An 18,369-nucleotide genomic window follows, 5' to 3' on the forward strand; every position below is an offset into this window, starting at 1 on the left:
CATCATTCACCACGGCTACTTCAATAAGGGCTCTAAATGAGATCTGTCATGGACCGCACGTCCCTCAACAATTTATAGAAGGAAAATCTCAATCCTTATTCACACTTCTTCCCTTGTAAAGTTCATACTGACAGCTCACAACTGTAAATCAAACTTGAAATGCTGTGGCTTTGGAATTAGGCACCGTGGACCAACCTCAGCAGAACATTACTCCACTTTTATTCCAGGGCTAAATCCATTTATTTATTTCCCACCCCACAACTTTTTACAAACTGTATGCAGCACTTAGTGCACCTACTGCCAACACTGTAAAAGCTGTGACTAGGCACCGCTAGCCCAAAACATAAGGCCAGATTTGGAAGACTTTAAAATGAAATTTAGCTCTGGGGAAAGGTACCAGACTTGCAGCTGTAGAGTGCCAGGCTCCTTTATGTGCCCCACGGAGTGGGTAGAATATGGCCAGCAGCAATGTGGGTTTTCCCGTCTAACCTTTCAATCTAGTTTATGTTTACCTCCTGTGAAGTGTCGGGGGAGTAGCTCAGCCCCAATGCCTGTGCAATCCTACTGGAGTCAGAGATAGTGTATGAGCCATGAGATGCTAGCTTTTGTGTTAGGGCTAAGAATTGGGCTAAGCCTGCTACCACTTTTAACATGGCTCACTCAGCAGCTGGGTAGTGATGATAAATCTGAGTGTTGCATACCTTGTAGCACAATTGAATTACACTGGCATGGACAGAAATACACCACTGTACACTGGGTCAGTAGGAAGAGCCAGCACATGAGGGAACTGGTGTCTCAAGACCAGATCAGACAATGGAGCTGAGTGTGAGATGATGTGGGTTCCACTTCCAGGGTTGGAAGAACTTAGTCATCAAGTGGGAGCAGATGGTGCCCTACCTGTACTTCTGCATATTAGACCTGGTCAAAATCTTATGTCTGATGATGTTTTTTTTCCCCTTGTGTATAAAGATTGACTTCTCCTGTGTGCTGTAGTTTTTCTGTAATTCCTTTGTGCTTTTAAAGTTTGTAAAAAGGATAACAATAAAGTAACAATAAATAAATTAAATTTGACTCTTTTGAGGCCTGGATTGTGGGTACAGCCAGATAGCAATAGCGCAGCAGGAAAAGGTTTGTTGAGCTGATTGCCTTTCTATAGATATGGCTGTAAAATCATGAGGAAACTTCTTGCTTTCATTCTAAAATTAGCCAATGGATGTTTTTAAGATACTATAATCCATTATTTGTTACAACAATTACATGTAAAATATTTTATTGAAGCTAATGTTAAACATATAAATAGCATCCAAATGAAAGAAAAGGACATTCTATACGTCTGGGAATCATACCTGGATTATCTAGAGATAAAAGTTTGGCTTACAGGCATGTAATACAGATAGTACACAGTCAGCAATACCCACATTTAGGAATATAGTTTAGATATTTGAACTGAATATTTAAGTACATCACTCATGGAAAGTTTTATGGAGAATTGACTGTAGGAAGCAAATATAGAGAAGTGTGAAAATTATCCATCAGTAAGTCAGCATTTAGGGTGGACTGTCCATTGGAAAATATTTGAATTATCTTTCTGACTGAGTCTTGTTGGCACTCCATCGCTCCTGATATTGTCAATGTCTGGTGATGTGTGCTATATAGATGTTCCTCAACCTTCTGATGGCTTCCAATATCATGACTTACTGCATTGGTAAAGAATAGCATTGGCCAACTTCACATTCACTCAGCAGTTGCTTGTTACTAGGGTGCCATGTGCCCAGGACTCCAATGATCAGCGTGTGGCTTTGAACCACATATGCTTTGCGCTTATATACCTCCTTTCAACTGTAGCTCATACAGTGCTTAGTAATGACGAGAGTTGTATAGCTCAGAACACTGAAGCATGTAATGGGCGCCAGCTATAAACCTAAGAAGACCTCTCATGCTAGCAAATTGGTACAAGGAGGTTTTTTTTTTCCTGCCTTTCTAAGCCACATAGCCATGTTAAAGATTATCTGGTCTGTGACTCAGGTTATTAGGGGAAGAGTGGGAGTTGCATGTCTGACACTTCCCTCAAATGAATGAGTGTAGAGGGAAGTGAATGGGCCCCACCCTTGCTCAACCTCCCCCGCCTGCTGCCCCACAGAGTGGGTGAAGGAGAATGTAAACTGCACCCACAAAGGGGGTGAACTGACAATTGCCTTCCCAGCAAGAGAACACAATGAGTAGAACTGTGTTTTTTGCTAAGGTGGGACAACAGTGTATCATCCCCTACACACATCTGAGCTTAAAAGTTCAAACTAGCCATAAATGATTTGGCCATAGGGAAAAAGCAAGGCATTAGCAAAGAAATAAGATCACTCCGCATGTCTCTTGAATCCTTGTCCTTTGCTCTTACCACAAAACTATGATGAATTCTGTGCCGTTACTCCCCACCTTCTGTAGGGAAATATGTATATGAATAGGAATAGGACATAGTTCAAATATGCTTTATGAAAATATTGCATGCTATATATCATCTGAAAGCTGCATATTCTGTTTGTATATATGTGCCCTTTCTGCATCTGAAATTAGGAATATTGACTATAGATTTACCATCAATGTGTTCATGTTAGGAAAAAAAATAACATATTTCCAGCCCATCAGGAACAACAGTGAAGAAGACAGACACTGCTAATAGTCCATAAATAAGAGAGAATTTCGTCCTGAGAGAGCTGCCTTTCTGCAGATGGGTTATGAAGATGTGTCCATGTTATGCTGGGCTCCATCTTGAATTTTGTATTTCTCCACAGAGATAGTAAAAAATTGAACAAAGACTCATGCCTTAGGGAAGTTCTAGATAAGGCAAGGGAAGTAAACAATGATTGTCTTCAGGTGGTTTCACAGATTTCTTCCCCACTCTGCAAGGATACATGAAAATGCCTAGAAACGAAAAGGACTGTAATGACAGGGGTGGAGAAGAACTGATGGACCCAGATTAGAAAGGCCAGCATCTGGCCTGAGAAGGACTTTACCTGAAATAGGAGATAAAGTGAGAAATTATGATTTGTAACAAGTTCTCTTATTGGGCTTCGCTGGTGTGCTTTGTTTCATTTTCTTGATAACTTACTTTGATCTGTCTGCTATCACTTGCAACCACTTAAATATTACTTTTCATGCTTAACAAAATCATTTCTGTTTATAAATAAACCCACTGTAAATAATTTTTACTGGAGGGAGGGGGCATAACAGCTGTGCATTATCTCTCTTTCTTTGACAAAGTGAGCAAATAAGTTATGAACTTGTTCTGTATAAACTTTGTGCAGCGTAAGACAGATTTATATGGCATTCTGGTCCCACTGGGACTGTACACTTGGATGATTTGTTAAGTCCCTTTGACTGACCCTTCCCAGAGCTGAGTGGATCTCAGTGTCTGTGTTGCTCACCTGTGGGCTGTGACCCCCACTTCTGTGCCATCACTGGAAGAGACCAGAGCTTCTGGATACTCAGCAGGACAGGGTGGTGGGGCACCTCAGAAGGCAGGTAGGTGGGATCAGTGGTACTTTTAGTACATCAAATGACAGTCTCAAAGGTATCTCTTTTACCTAACCCATTAAAAGTTCTTCCTATATATATTAAATATAATTTTATTTGCCACAAAAGATGTCAAAGAGTTTAGAGACTGTTTCATTTATTATTGATATGCAATAGCCACTTTACATCAGCAGCACCGTAAAGCCAAAGTTATTCCTGGGGTAATTCACTAGCCGCACTGAGAATTACTTTATTAAAAAATCTTTGAAGAGTCGTGTGGAATAACTAGAAACTTTAGAGGAATTTAAGAACTTATTCATGTTTGGAATTGGGGGAGACACCCTGGCTAAAATCAATGCCATGAGCCCCTTCATGACCATAAGTTGTCAGGGCCTAGCCTTTAGCTCTCAAATGACAGAAGTTAACTCTAGTAAAATTCAGAGCCACATTTTTTTACAGGTAAGCTTTCTGATCTTCAGTTAGAGCCAATTAAAAACAGATAAAACCGCTCCTGATTGAAAACAAGGCCTGAAAGAAATCAGTGTTTGCCCAAGAAACAGCAGAAAAACACTGGAAAATGTTACTGCTTGTAAGGGCTTGTGCACACAGAGCAGTAATATAGGCTATGGGGGTGCAATTTCTACAGTACACTGCTACACATTAATTGTCAGCGTAGACCTTGCTGGTGTGCAATAAAGGTTCCCTTGGGCACGTTAACATAATGCTGTTTGAACCAGTGCTATAATAAAGAGCACTAGGGAACATTGCAAAGAAATTACGCATTACAAAATATACTCTGTAATGAGTAATGGACATAATATACATTAGTTATTACATTAATTACAAAAAAGCCTTGAGCACCCTTTATTTTCGGACATCTACATAAAATTCAAAAACTGTCAAAAATAACCATCCCAAAATTAAATTAATAGATCTCAGAATGCATGAGCTGTATTCACTTGTTGTTCAACAAAGTCTTAGAATAAAACCACAAACGCATAGTGATATATATATAACCAACTTCATAACCAACCAGCCATAACCAACTTCAGTAGCCTAGCTTTATAACAGAACTTTATCAGGCATCTTCATGTAATCCTTTGAAGTAGACTATACTTTGTTTGTGATCTGGGAATATGGTAACTTGGAAAAGGCCCCCCATAAACAGTGTGTGGCTTATGGCTGTCTTTATTCCTTGCCCAGCTTTTACTGAGGTTATAGGGAACAGTCCCAGATTTTAATTGTCATTTGAGTGTGCTCCATTTAGTTTCCTAAATGATTGGAAACAAAATTTGTAACCCGGCCCTTTTAAGAGATTGCAAGAAGAGGTGTGAAGAACAATCCACATATTGACAGAAAAAAAGAGTTCTTGGGTTCACATTAAAAACAAACAAGCAAAGCCTTCTAAGTTACAAAAAGCCGTAACCCCTCCTTGCTGTGATACAGATGTAACTTGCAGAGTCTGGAGCTGAATTGGGCACGTAATTGACACTGGCGCCCATTAAATGTTCTACAGAGCCAATCCTACATGATCTGTTCGCATTTCTTGTTGAAAGCATGCCTTATGGGAACAGCTATATTTCAATGAATGGTAAGATGGACCAAGTACCAAGATTAAAATAAAATCTATATCTCTGCTATAATTTTTACTTACACTTATTCTCTCTTTCTCTAGTAAAAACAGTTATGGCCAGGAGGAAAGCAGTTTGTAAACGTGTGACCCACCCATCTCATCTGGGACCATGAATACTAAAACGTATAAATCATAATTGTATGGTTACTGCATGGTGTCCTTATAAGGCAGAGTTAAGATTGTTTGCTGGTGCATTCCCACACATTTGAAAGTATGGTTGCTTTTAAATTTAAACTTAACTCAGAACTGCCAGTGTTTGTAGCGTTGTTTTTTGGAGATACTGTTGACATAACTGTAATGGTCTTATACCCTGAAATTATCACTATGTATTATTCACTGCAACTTCACCTTAAAATATGTACTGAAAGGTATTACACTATAGATGTATATTATACTAATATATTACATAAATATTACCCAATGTCTTAAGTACCTATAGAATATTTTATTTATATAAGTGAGAGTTAAACATTTGATTAAAGCATTTTTTTTATGTGTAAGATTGATTCTGGTTTTCAAAGCCTTGTGTACTTTATGTATGTGGTATAGGTTTCTTCTAGGTAATTATAATTAGTACCAAAGAAGACGTATAACTGAACCTCTGCTAAAGATTTGAAGGCCCTCGAAGGGCCTTCAGGAAACAGATGGCAGGGAGAATTGTATATTTCCATATTTTATTGTTTAATTTGTTTTAATTCCAAATATATGAGGAGCTTAGACTTGGATTACAAAATTAGATCTGTCAAAGAAAAAGAAAAATATAACTTCGGGTACAATGGAAACTACTCCCTAAATGGATCTAAAGTCCGATGGTAGGTAATCTGATCTAATTTTTGCAGAAAGGCAAATGCCAGATGTTTGCTCCACTTTGATCTTAATAACACTTTAGGCTGCAGACAATAAGATTGGTTTTAAATTTATTGGCTCTTTGATTTCTACATTCTAATGCTTTTTAAATTCTTTACACAAGACAGGGCTATAAATAGGCAACTGGGGTGGCATCAGAAGTGTCAAATACTTAAGACATTTATGCAACGTGCTCCACAGAACCCTATTTGTGTTTCTCTGTGTCGAAACAAAACCAAACTTTATAATAAAAGAAAATGGACTATTGCTTGCACAAAGTGGTTTTTTTTAACCTAAATGCCACATCTGTGGCATGGCTTCTTGTAGGACTGTCATCTTGCCAAAATGAAAACAAGGCATTAAAGTGACATTTAGCAAGGGTTGTGGAAAGGGAAGCTAATCAACGTTTTTGCATGTGGAGTACAATCTACTGTACGTGTTTAAGCTCACCTTACTTTGTACTAAAAAATCCTTTGTGTGTTCTAATGATTAGGGTATTTTAAAAGGAGACATGCCACTGAGTGCTTTGAGAAACCATACTCTATGACTGGTCTTCCACTGAAAATGGATTCTCTCCCAGGCTAATGAAGCTGCTGATTTGCAAACATAGGGTGAACTGAAACCAAGGCTGACTTATGAGTACTCTTGCAGTTCTAGGCAAACTTTTTTACACAGCTTTAAGTCCATTTAGAGTAAAAGCATATGGGGGGCCATGATGAGGTAAAATGCTTTCCTTGAGACTGAGAAGAGCTGGATTCCTGAAAGGTATAAATCACAGGATATCTCTACGAAGTACATAAAGCCTGGGCCCTGACTCAGGTTTAAGTGCAAGCCTTCCTTCTAGTCAGAGAGAATCAGTATGAGCTCAGCAAGGAACTACTGTTGACTCAGGCCCATAAATGCTGCTGGGAAGTGGGGCTGGGAGGTAGTGGAGGTAGGGGAGAAGAGATCAGAGCCTGAGGCTCATTGTGACCTTGAGTCAAAAGTCCAGGCATGTTGCACTGTGGATGCAACTCAAAGCTGGCTCTCCAGACTTGGGGTGGAGAGTCTGCCATCACTATCCTACAGTCTTCTTGAGCTGAGCTTTCCTGGTCTTCCATGCCCAAAATTTCCTACCTGCTTTCCAGGAACTGGCAGCAATCTCTTGGTTCACATACAGCTGCTGTGTGTTTAACCCTTCATTCCCAGGGGTCTGTTTAAGTGGAAACACAGTTAATCCTCACGTGCATTAGTGTGATCAGCATTGCCTGCATCATGCACGCTACTACCTGACCAGAGCAACACAGCTGGATTTTGGTTAGCCTCTGGTGTAACGTGAGCAAGACATTTAACTTCAGCAAGAACACAAGTTATGATCGTGCCTACAAAACTTGAATCATGTGGCTGGCAAGGCTGGGAATTGACCAGACAGCAGCACATCGAGCATAGCAAGTATCTACTCAAAGTTAAATCTTCTAAGCGATTCCAGGGTGACCGCCTTTCCCTTATTTTAAGGGACTATCCCTTATTATGCTGCTATGCCCCTCAGCAGGATCACCTATCCCTTATTTTAAGATTTGGAATATATTAAATCTAGTAAGAACCATTTTAAACATTGCATTGAGGCTTATGCTTTGCATTGTGTACCCTGGGGGCGGTAGAAATGTACACATGAAAGGAAAATGCATGATATGTTGAGGGAACTGGTATTTTGCCCCTTAGTTTTCATGTGGTTTTCCCTTATTTCCATCCAACAAAGTGGGCCATCTAGCCAGTTGCTGACTAAAGGGCAAAAAGTGACCCTGATGCTGAGGCTGGTAACTGAAGAGGTTGTGCTACCCACAGCACCTACTGCCTGTTCTCAGGCTATAGTCACAGGACCTGTTTTGGGACAACCCTGGAGAGCTGTCTGCTGAAGAACAGCCTCAGAGTACATGTCAGAACTTGAGTTCAGTCAGTGCCTGACACCATGTTCATTGTTATTAATATATAGATGAAGGTTGTGGGGGGGTATCCAGGGTATAGCCTGTTAATTTCCTAATACGAGCTGGATTTTGGATGTGCTTCTATTCCTGCCAAACCCCACACCATTCCTTTCGTAGCCTCCACCCCCTCCCCGCTGAAGCCACATGGGATTAAAAAAGGGTACCAAGGAGGAAGGCAGTACAACAAGCATTGCTCATTAAATGTGTACTGATTGCTATTAGTACCGTTAACAGCATGCACCCTTTCCGTCTTATACTGCACACCTGATAACTCAACCAGGCATGCATTGGTCTGGACTATAATCTGAGTCCAAGCCTCTCCCCGACCTCCAGGCTGTTATGCATCCAAACAAAACCAGACAGTATTTGGTACACAGCTGAATTAAATATATGCAACCTAATTGCAGCAAAGCGTGGCAGTCTGTCGGTGATGGGAATCCCCAGAGCAGTCAGATGGGGCTGTGCATGGATGCAGGGTGCTTGCAAGACCGCTACTGCATCGCCTGGCTAGATCAGCATCTTATTAATTTTACTATGAATTTCCACCTATTGGTGGGTTGTGATGAACCCAAACTTCTCACGGAGTAGGAACTTCATGCAGACGGTTCTATTCAAGAGAAGGGGATTTTCTTCAGTCTTACTCTTGTAACTCACAAGAGGCCTCCGTTTTGAGTTGCATGCATCAGCCACCAGACAAAAAAAATGCTTGTCTTCTGCTTGCCTGAACAGAAGTTCATGCTTCCCATCAGGGAGCGCCAGACTATCAACATTTTCCTCAGGTTTTCTTGCTTGAAATTGAAAAACTAGGTTTAAGAAATAGACCACTCATAAGCCCCACCTTGCACAGAAATAGAGAAAGGAGTGTAGAAATCCATTCAACCGGATTTTGTGTGTGTTTTTTCTTCCTTTTACCACAACAGCTTTCAGTGCTGCTCCACAGGATGTCTGAAGGGGCCAGTGCTTTTTGTGTAAATAAAATAAAGCCCATTGAGCAAAAGAAAAATCTTTGATGTGGAGTTGTCCTTTGATACAGTTGAAACAGGTGACTTTTTTGCAATGGTCAGACTTACACTTGCTTTGCATGACCCTTCCACCTCTGCAAGGCAAACATATGGCACCAGGACGCTGTGGAGGCAAAGCCTTCTTCTGAGGGAAAGGAGAAAGCGAGTCTGAATTTGATATGTGAGATTCTAGATAAAACAAGTCAGCACGATAGCATTCCAGGATGTCCAGTTAGAATATAAGGAATAAAATATTAGAAGGGCGGAAAGAGAGACAGAGGCTACAAAAGGTAGGGCTGACAGGTTTCCGGTTTTTGATTGGAAAGTTCAGTCAAAAAGGGGATGTGGCAGAGTCTGGTCAGATGTTCTGACTGGATGCCAAAAGTCTGGTTATTCGGGGTGGGAGAGTGGGGAGTGGAAAGGGAAGACATCAACACGCACCCCTCCCCTGCTTCTCCTCAGCCAGGGCTGCCTCCTACCCACATTATGTGTGCAGGCAGCAGTCTCTCTGTCAGGCTGCAGCTCTAGTCCCAGCTAGATGAAGCCCAGTTGTGGGTGGGGAAGGAAGTGGAGAGGACAGAATGATGAGGAAGGAGGGACAGTAGCAAGCAACAAGGAAAGAGGATGGGCAGGACCTCCAGGGAAACAAGTGGGGCAGGAGTTTCAGGGGGGGGGGTGGAGAGATGGGGTCAGGGAGGGGTCCAAGTTTTCAAAAATTAGAAAGTTGGCAACTATATGCGTAGGCCAGGGAGAGCCTGGGGAGAGATTCATGGAGCATGATTTCATGTGGAAGAACCAAGACAGTGAGTGACTAAAAGGCATTATTAGCACTCATGGCTACCAGGCCTCAGGCCCCACTGCCAACTTTAGCACCTGTTTTAGCTCCACATCCCAAGCCTCCTCCATTCAATTGTGTTTTTCAGGCTATGCAGCATTTGGGCAAGTTATGGGTTGCGCAGAGTATGTCACAGGCAAGGAACAGCACCACACAGCACAGATACCAGTACCCCATGATTTCATTCACGTCAATGCAGCCATGAACTACACATATAAAAATGCATGAGACAAGCAAAGAAGAACAGAGGGTTGAGGCCATTCAGAAACAGTTGCCTATGTCACATGGTAACTTGCATCTTTCACTTGTCTGGTGCTGAGTTTGGGTACTGGTCCATGTTTTGGTGCCAGCTGGTCTGTCATTTGAGTATGCTCCATTTAGTTTCCTAACAAAATTTGTAATCTGGCCCTTTTAAGAAATTGCAAAAAGAGGTGTGAAGAACAATCCACATACTGACAGAATAAAGAGTTCTTGGGTTCACATTAAAAACAAACAAGCAAAGCCTTCTAAGTTACAAAAAGCTGTAACCCCTCCTTGCTGTGATACAGATGTAACTTGCAGAGTCTGGAGCTGAATAGGGCACGTAATTGACACTGGCGCCCATTAAATGTTCTACAGAGCCAGTCCTACATGATCTGTTCGCATTTCTTGTTGAAAGCATGCCTTATGGGAACAGCTATATTTCAATGAATGGTAAGATGGACCAAAAGTACCAAGATTAAAATAAAATCTATATCTCTGCTATAATTTTTACTTACACTTATTCTCTCTTTCAATAGTAATAACAGTAATGACCAGGAGGAAAGCAGTTTGTAAACATGTGACCCACCCATCTCATCTGGGACCAAGAATACTGAAATGTATAAATCATAATTGTATGGTTACTGCATGGTGTCCTTATAAGGCAGAGTTAAGATTGTTTGCTGGTGCATTCCCACACATTTGAAAGTATGGTTGCTTTTAAATTTAAACTTAACTCAGAACTGCCAGTGTTTGTAGCGTTGTTTTTTTTTTGGAGATACTGTTGACATAACTGTAATGGTCTTATACCCTGAAATTATCACTATGTATTATTCACTGCACAGATACCAGTACCCCATGATTTCATTCATGTCAATGCAGCCATGAACTACACATATAAAAAATGCATGAGAAAGGCAAAGAAGAACATAGGGCTGGGGCCATGCAGAAACAATTCCCTATATCACATGGTAACGAATTTTTCACTCGTTTGGTGCTGAGTTTGGTTACTTTTCTATGTTTTGGTGCCAGCTGGTCTGCATCTCTTGTGCTTACGCTGGTATATAACTAGCTGTGTAAAAATAAGGTGTTGAAGTGGCACACAAGGCTGCAGGTACAAATTTAATTATATGCAATTTTAAAACTGCCAAAAAGTTTACTAAAACTCATCACATGCCTAGTATGAATTAATTTCATAAAAAAGGTTATCTGAGCTCTCATCAGCTTAAGACATAAACTGATTGCATTACATGGGCTATATTTATAAAATGCCTAAAACTGTGTCGCACATTTCAGGCAAGTTCTTTCTAAAAAATACATGTAAAATTATCCAGAGCTACTCAACACAGGTGAGCTTCAGACTCCCTCTCATGCCTTGGGGGGTCGGGGGGGGCGGGGCGGGGGGCAGGTGGCCAAATGTGTTCTGTGGGCACACAAAATATTCATCACATGCGTAGATTCAGTACCAGTCAAGAAAGGCAAGGATTGGCTATGTGCATTGGTTCAGAAATCCAGCCCATTTCTATGCAGATATTGTGCAGAACTCAGCAGGCCACATAAAGTAGACTGTGCTGACAACACTGGTACCCAAACAATTTTAGTTTGGCTAGGCCAGTAGGAAGTCAATTTGCCAAATGTACATGCTGCCTCCATTCTACGTATACTCAGTGTGTAGCTTTCAAGGGCTTCGGCAGTTACGTAACAGTTCCATAAGCCATGGTATTGGGGGTGGGGGCGGGGGGATCGGGATCCCGTCCACTAACAGTGGGAAAAGTGACTCCATTTATAACAGTGTTATTCAGTGGGAATAGTGTTCCTGCTTCTTAATGAAGGTAAATTTCTGATCTCCAGAACACACTGGCATAAGGCACCCTTCAATGTTGGTGCCACTAAGTCTGTGCCTGTGGGTGACTAGGCCTGTGAGACTTGGGTGAAGGGATGGAGTGAGGCGGTGAGGGGTTAGGGCAGAGCAGGGACAGGAGTGGGTGTGGGTGGGGTGGGGGCCAGGGCCTAGGGTGTGGGGGTCTTGTCCTAGGCCCTGCATATTACTTAGGGACAGCCCTGAGTCCCTCACTATGCCAGCCCAGTCAGCCACAGGGATGGATTTTTCTGGGTATTTTATTGAGTGGGCCGGGGCAGACAGCAAAGGTTGGGTGCCCCCCAGACCCTCTACAGCGACAGGAATCAAAGAAAACTGTGTGGGAGCTGGCGGAGCAGAGCAGGCTGAGGCTGGACCACACTACTTCCTGCAGCTCCTACTACCACTGGTGAGTGTGGGGTTGAGCCTGACCCCAGCTGCCTGCTCCAGCTCCTCCTCTTGCTGGGCCCTGCCAGCCCCCCCCCCAATGTGCAGGGCCTGAAGCAGGTGACCCCCAAACCATCTTATAGCGTCCACTGCAGTTTGTGTATGCATTTGCCCCAGCAGAGGGTGAATTATAGGCACAAGTCCTATCGGTGGCCCAGGTGCATCCCAGTCTCAGAAAGCCAGCTATTGTTTCAGGAATCTTTCAGATGCCCCCTCACCTTTGGGTACACTCCTGTCCTAATGGCCTCAGAGACCTCCACCATAACTACCCTCATAGCTGATTTGCCAATTCCAAACCGGTTAGTCATAGCCCTGTAGGAGTCTGGGATAGCCATCTTCCAGCCAAGGATGACCACTTTTGTGTGGGGGTTGTGGCACCAGAAGCTTGGGGCAAGCTGATAACAAGCCTCCAGGAACATCTGCTTCTTCATGCAAAATTTCTGGACCAACGGCTAGTCATCCCAAGTCTGCATGACAATGGGCTCTCACAAGCCTGGCTACAGAGGGGTATTTCTAGTGAAGGCAACAGCTGTCAACAGCACCTGTTAGATCATGGCCGGCACGGCACTACCGTTCCCTGAGCAGTGTCTTCGGCACGTCAAAAAAATTATTGCTGAACTGTTTATCAGCATCTGGCAGATGCTCTGCCTAAGTCCCAAAATAAGCCTGACAACAGAGGTGCAGTAGTTCTACTTGGGCCAGCTCCACGGTGCTATGGCCCATTGCTGGACACATGCCAACACAGCCTGGCTTGGCTGAACGTGTTGCTGGGCTAAAGACTTTCCAAAACACTTCTGGTCTGTCCCGTGGGATGGTACAATGGGGTTGCATTCACCTCTCCTGGGTGCCCCTGGCCTAGTGCATGTGCCTGTACTATCGTTCGCTCTCTGTTTATGCTGGCTTTTTGGTGACTCAGCCCTCTGTGTGGAAAATCAAACCCACCCCTTCCAGGGAATAAGTCCAACAGGGTCTCTCTCGTGGTGCCCTCTTTAATATTGCTCAGTTTGTTCCCACTCTAAAACAGTGTGGTGCCCCCAAAGCTTCCTTGCTGGAGGCAATGTCTTCATCTTCTCAGGGCCCTTCTGGATGCGGCTCTTTGACTGGGTCACTGTAGTCCAATTCTCCCCTGTCTTCCCGGATGGCTAAAGATCTAGGCCACTTTCCCTAGTGGTCAATGGGGGTTTGGGGAGGACCCCATCTCACCCTCTATTCCTGGCCCCAGCCCAGGGATTCTCTAGACAGCAGCTGTCTGCTATGTACATTGCTCTGATTCCCTTGACCACGTCCCACAAACCTGTGGTGCCTTTGCCTGTACCGCCGTGCCCTGTGCCATGCGCGCTCCATGCTAAGCTGTCCACATCACTGCTGCTACTCCTCTAGCCAGCCAGAGACAGATTCTTCAGTCCTTGAGCTGCACACAGCAACTAACTGCTGCTCTGTTTTGAAGCTCCTTTTATATGTCTTTCCTGGCCTATGATTGGCTGCTCCCCCCTGCAACCTCTCTAGCCTGCTTAGAGGAACTCCCTACTGCCTTTTCCAGAGCATGGTAGGACCACAAGGCCTTCAGCAGGGTGCCTCAGAGCATAGTCCATCCCATCACAAATTGATGGTCAACTTCTCCCACCCCGCCCTATGAACAAAGCCCTAGTACGGCTACAGCTGACTAGGGCCTCAGGAATCCTGGGATACGATGGTACATGCCCACAGAAGTTGAAGATCGAAGGTCTGGGAGGTGTAGTATGGCCATGCCAGCACAGTTGTGTGGTCCAGGTTTCCAACACTGTGTGAATGGTCAAGGCATGGGCTTGGAAACACACAGTCTGCAGGCCTGGGTCACACATCCCTGGCTGACTATGCTGTGTAGACATTTCCACACTGACTCACTTGGCAAAACTAGACACCCTTTCTGACAGGCAACCTAAGCTTCCAGTCATAATTCCTGCCGGCACACTCCATAAAGGGATCTGCCTTATGCTATATCTACATTACCATGGAATATTGATCACCTCAGGGTCAATTTTCTGGGGTTTGGTTTTTGCACATCTGGTAGGGACACAAAATCAGCCTTGCAGGGGTTACAGTCAACCCCTGTACTCCTTGTGAGACATGAGAAGTAAGGGAGGTAAATGGGAGGCACTCTCCCCTCGACCTTCCTCTCTATAGACAGACTAGTAAGCCAAGTGCAGCTATGTCAATTTTAGATACACAATTGGCATAGCTGGAACTGAGTATCTGTGGTCAACTTTCTTAGTCTAGCATTGCCATAGCCCTAGGCACATATGACGTGGAAAAGAGAATCGTGTTCACTTTCCTCAGCCCAGTAGTTGGCGGGTACAGCTACCTTGCATTGAAACACCTGTGGCTGGCTACTATCAGCTGATTTAGGCTCACGAGGCTCAGGCTATGCAGCTGTTTTGCGATGTGGCCACTCTGGTTTAGAGGCCCATTGCCTGGGCTCCAGTCTGAGCCCAGACTTCTACATCACAATGAAACTGCCCTGCAGCGTGACCTAAATCAGCTGACAGAGGCCTGCCAGGGGTGTTTAACTGATTTATATACATAGCTCTACATTTCCAAAGGTGAGTGCTAATCCTCACCAGGGTTAAGTTACGGAATATAGCTGCCAATATAACTGGCAGCGTGGAGTCTACTGATGGCAACAGCTATTGTGCTAAAACATCATGGATGACACTGACAGTCAACGTAAGAAATAAAATCCAGTTTACATGCTGCAAGGGTACCAATTTAACGAGCAGAGAAAAGCTTTTACTGTTCAAAAGGTAAGAATTTGATTTCCACATGTAGCTTTAATACATTGCCCAATGGATGTGTGGCAACAGATGTTTCTTATCATCCTATCATACTTCTAAGTAGAATAAGAAGGGTTTCCAGTCACCTTCCCTCCAAAATGAGCAGGTTTAAGTCAAGGATCTTCTCCCATATGAAGGTTCTTGCAGACACACAAATGGCCTTCCTCAAGTCATTTTCTGTAACCTCTTCAGAACTCTTACCACAGAACTCCTTCAATGTGGTCTAATATTTTACTGCTACAGTTCAGTTTACACAGCATACAGATCATTACACGGTATCCTCTAGCTCCTGCCTTTGACATTAATACATTGCATATGTTTTCATAGGAGGGGATGTCTGAACAGATTGGACAGCTAAGTCAGAAGGCACAGTAAGGTTCCAATGCCATTCAGTTAAGTGACTTGGAAAACTTTTTACAACTTTTGTAAAACTTTTTACATGAACGAAAGGTGTGCTTAAGATACCCAGTGAAATAGAAGAAGCTCACTGCAGGGAAGAGTGTTAATCTAAAATTTTATTCTGTACAAACACATGGTACCACCTTGGTTTGTGTGGTTGTCAGTGGATACAATTGGATTTCATGATTTCACAGGTGAGGATGGGACGCAGAAGACAATGGCCACTGACAAAAGCTGCAGAAAAAGAGCGATGGAATCAAAGAGCTACAGTTCACAAAGAAACACTATGCATCAATATGGGATCTGCTTTGTTGTGATGAAGTATCCATTCCTTATGCCAATAGCAAGAGTGATGTGTTGGTATCGTGGGCAGGGGCTCAGACAAATTGTGAAAAAGATGTACTGTGCTTGCCAGTCAGTGGGTCAGATTTGAATCTGGATTATCTATGTGAGATTAAATGTTGGCCTTATTGAAGGCAGTGGCAAAACTCCCATTGATCTTAATGTGGCCAGCAGTTCATTTATAAACTTTATAGATGTCTTTATAAAACTGCCAGCAGGACCTGACTTAGAAACCACACAGGTTTTTGCTATAAAAGATTATCCTGATCTTTTTTCATTCAAATCCCTCCTACGAACTCACAACAAGCAAATCAAATTTTTAAATCACATGTTTTTGTGCAGAAAACAAATCAACCCCCCACTTGGTGACAAGGTGCATCTCCAAAGTGAGTAACCAAATGGTGGCATTGTAGTAACCCTTGCCCTCCTGCCTTCCAGCTCTCTGCCACCTTCACTCATTGTGTCACACCAAATTAAGGGCTGGAGCCTGCAAAAGGGTCTATGAGGCTGCAAGGGTGCAGAGCCACTTGCAGGATCTTTTATTTGTTCTTTGCATAGCAGACAGAGCCTCACTGTACTAAGCACCATGCGAACATACATGCAAGAGACCGAAGACCTGAATTTTAGTCCCTAAGTTTTGGGGCAAACAGTTCTCTTTCTGTGTTTTCCATTAAGTGGCTACCACGTGCATGGATGCTATAGATAACAAATGCAAAAGCCACACAACAGTTTTAATGTCAAAGAATCCACTGGTTAGAAGTAGTGTCCACATTAAAGTTAGGAATCCTTCTGGGGCCAGTTACCTGTCAGCTCAGAGTTAGTATTTAAAATGCAATCACTGTATACGATGCTTTTTGTTATAATAAAAAATATTTTATACCTTCCCTCTCAAAGGACATCATCCTTTCTACAATGTATACATACTGCAACTGAACTTCAGCTTTGTTTGAGGCGGATGGACAGTAGACATCTGGTGCGCTAGTGTGGTAAGAAATTTTGGCCCAAGACACTGGGGGAAAACACCAGTCTTTACACACACAGTGCTGTGGTGTTTTTGAAGTCAAAACAGAACAGAGAGCACCTTGGCTTTTATGGTTTCAACCAAACAACCGATACATTATAAACTACCTGGAACTGACTCTATCTGTCTTGAAAGTATAAACGAGATGCAGCAAATCACTGGGCTTTTAAATATTTTTACTTGGCAGTTAAGGCCATTCTTTTCCTCTTCCAGGAAACAGTGTCATTTATTACACAGCCTTTCAGTCTAAAGGCCTGCACCCGACTGAGGGCATATGTGTCCAGTGATATCCAAAAGTTCACAAGCATTGGCATGGGCCAACGTTTCTGAGATAGAAGAGCAATGGAGACACATTTAATTTAGACTGATTTCTCAGCATGAAGCTCTGTCTTCAATTAAAATGTTCGACCTCTCTGAATGTGAGACAGCAGATTTTCTTTCTGATCATCAAATCCAGCTTGCTAGCTCACAGACAGAGTCACCATCTCACTAGGTAATTAATTTGCTAATGAACCTCATACAAGCCATTTGTCAGCTCCTTTGCTTCCACCATATCACTGTCAGCCCTCCCAACATCACCTCAGCTTCCACCTCGGCATTCTCAGGACAATTCACAGAGTCCATGGCTAGGAGGGAACATTCTGATCATACTGTCTGAGCTCTGGTATAGAACTGGTCAGAGACCTTCTTCAAAATAACTCATATGGGAGGGCTTTTAGGGAAAAAATACACAATCTTGATTTAAAAATTGCCAGTGATAGAGAATCCACCACAACGCTTGGCCAATTGTTCTAAAAGTCAGTCACCCTCAAGGACGTATGCCATTTCCAGGTTGAATTTGACTAGTTTCAGCTTCCAGACACTGGATGGAGTCACACGTCTGTCTGTGTGAATGAAGAGTAAATATTTGCTCCTCATGTAGATACTAATATGCTGTAATAAAGTCACTCCTTAACTCTGTCTAGACCTTCTAGATCGGGCTCTTTGTGTCTATCATTATAAAGCCTGTTTTCAATCCATTAATCGTTTGTGTGGCTCTACTCTGAACCTTCGCCAATTTAGTAACATCATCTTGAATTGCTGACACCAGAACTGGACATAGTATTCCCATAGCGATTACATCAATGCCAAACACAGAGGTATAATTTACTCGCTATTCCTGCTTGAGCATCCACTATGTATTGCAGGATCATATTAGGTCTTCTGGCTACAGGGTCACACTGGGAGCTCATGTTACCTGATTATCCACTGTGATGCACAACTCTTTTTCAAAGTTGGTACTTCCCAACCTAGAGTCTCCAACCCTGTAAGTATGGCTTAAGTTCTTTGTTCTTAGGTGCTCACCTGTAGATTTAGCCATATTAAAATATATTGTTTTTTTAGCAAGCAAACCAGATTGCTCTGAAACAGTGACCTGCTGTCATCATTATTCACTATCATCCCAATTTTTGTTTCAGCTGCAAATT

This window comes from Carettochelys insculpta, chromosome 6 (genome assembly GCF_033958435.1).
Source record: "Carettochelys insculpta isolate YL-2023 chromosome 6, ASM3395843v1, whole genome shotgun sequence".
Taxonomy (NCBI): domain Eukaryota; kingdom Metazoa; phylum Chordata; order Testudines; family Carettochelyidae; genus Carettochelys; species Carettochelys insculpta.